This window comes from Gekko japonicus, unplaced genomic scaffold, assembly GCF_001447785.1.
Source record: "Gekko japonicus isolate JY-2015 unplaced genomic scaffold, Gekko_japonicus_V1.1 scaffold3808, whole genome shotgun sequence".
Lineage (NCBI taxonomy): Eukaryota > Metazoa > Chordata > Lepidosauria > Squamata > Gekkonidae > Gekko > Gekko japonicus.
Window position 1 is genome coordinate 68799 of NW_015163724.1, and position 2012 is coordinate 70810.

The window sequence follows — 2012 nt, forward strand, 5'->3', positions numbered from 1 at the left end:
AATAAGACTTTTGTATTGTCTCTAGTTTCTTGGGCTTTACGCTATACATATTCATATAATTGCATTTTTTGTACCACAGAATATCTCCTGACGAAGATATATTTTTGAAACGTTTGTAAATAATCCGGAGACGACGTTGCACCTTGATTTATAAATTCTATTAAGTTGTTCATTATATTGTAATGCCTTAGAGCACAATACATGTACAGTAATCCTTAGTAGTCTAATGACTGTTGATTGCGGGTCAGACTAAACACGACTGTTGGTCTTATCATTATTCTATTTCCTCAAGTGGAAACAGAAGAGAAGAAGAAGAAGAGATTGGATTTATACCTCGCCCTTCACTACCCAAAGGTGTCTCAGAGCGGCTTACAAACTCCTTTCCCTTCCCCTCCCCACAACAGACATCCTGTGAGGTAGGTGGGGCTGAGAGAGCTCTTGACAGAAACTGCTCTTTTTCAAGAACAGCTCATATCAGAACTACGGCTTGCCCAAGGTCATCCAGCCAAGTGCAAGTGGAGGAGTGGGGAATCAAACCCGGTTCTCCCAGATTAGAGTCCGCGCACTAAACCACTACACCAAACTGGCTCTGAAACAGCTCCAAAGGGTTAGTATTTCCCCATTCTGGGGCTGCTCATGCCCTGAATCCTTTCCTGGTGCCATAGTCCTGATCTGGACCGACTCTGGTTCCACAGTCAGCCATATACATATTACATCATTTTGCCCTAACTCATAAGTAGGAGCCCAGATAACAGGAAGTCCAGGACTCATGCCAACAGATCAGGAGCTGAGGTCACAAGGGGCCCCCGAACAGCAGAAGAATAATTATAAACGGAACACAGAGACTGTTGACCAGGCAAAGTTTCCCAGGCTTCCCTGGAGGTTTATAGTGATTTTCTACTGCTGGAAGCCAATAGCTGAGCTTATGGGTGGAGCTTCCTAGGAATCCACTCGCCTTGCAGTCCTCATGACTGGCCCGCAACAAGCAGCAGAGCTCCTCATCCTGATGTCTGCTTCAATTCCCCCCAAAGCAGAGTCAGACTCAAGACTCCTTGGTCAAAGCCCAACATGTAAACCTTTATATCTCACTGGATTTCCTTGGGAAGCTCTGGAAAGTAGCAGAAAGGAAAGCAAGAGAACTGCACAATAAACAAAGGACTTTATGTACTTAACATCAATATGCATTGACCCTTAGGGGTGCAGAATAGCATTCAGTTTGGTTACAGACAAAAGAAGGGAGGTAGGGAGACAAGCCTCACTTGTTTGGAAATGAACTGGCATGCCCAGAGAAGCCAGCCAGTAGGTGCATGGGGCATACTGGACCCACTTCAGCACCACTGGATTCAACATCAAAGAAACATTTGGGCAAACACACCCCAGGGTTAGGAATCATAGACAATTTGCGTCAGTTGAAGAAGCGGTGTGTGATCCTTAGAATGCCCCCTGGTGTAAGTCTTTCAGTCAAGTCTCTGCCACTGCATGTTCACTGAGGCTTGGTATGTGGGCCAGGAGTTGAAAGCTGTCCCCAGCTTAAAAGTACACCTAAGCAACGGAGGCATGTCCAGGCAAAGAAGCGGGGAGAAAATCACCAGTTAGAGAGTTAACCAGTCAACTTTTTTTGGCAATGAGGGTAGCTGTTTTGCAGGCAGCTGGGGCTGGTTCACCTGCATAGACTTGGAAGGCTGCAGGAAATTCTTCCAGATTCCAAAGGTTGCCTTGGCAATTTACGGATATATGTACACACATGGCACAGCATTGGTGGTAGAGGGCTTAGCTGAGTGGCAAGATCACCCAGGGTTGGTTTATTTAAAAAAAATAAAAATAATTGTAGATTTAAAAACAACAACAACGTAAAGAGCAATGAAAGGAAGGTCCTAAGTTCAGCCCTGAGCATCTCTAGCTAAAGGGCTAAGGAAGACCCTGGAGGAGGGCAACTGCTGAGATCACATAATGCTGGGTTGCATGAGCCAGTGGTCACAATCTGTACGAGGTTGGTTTGTATGATGATTATT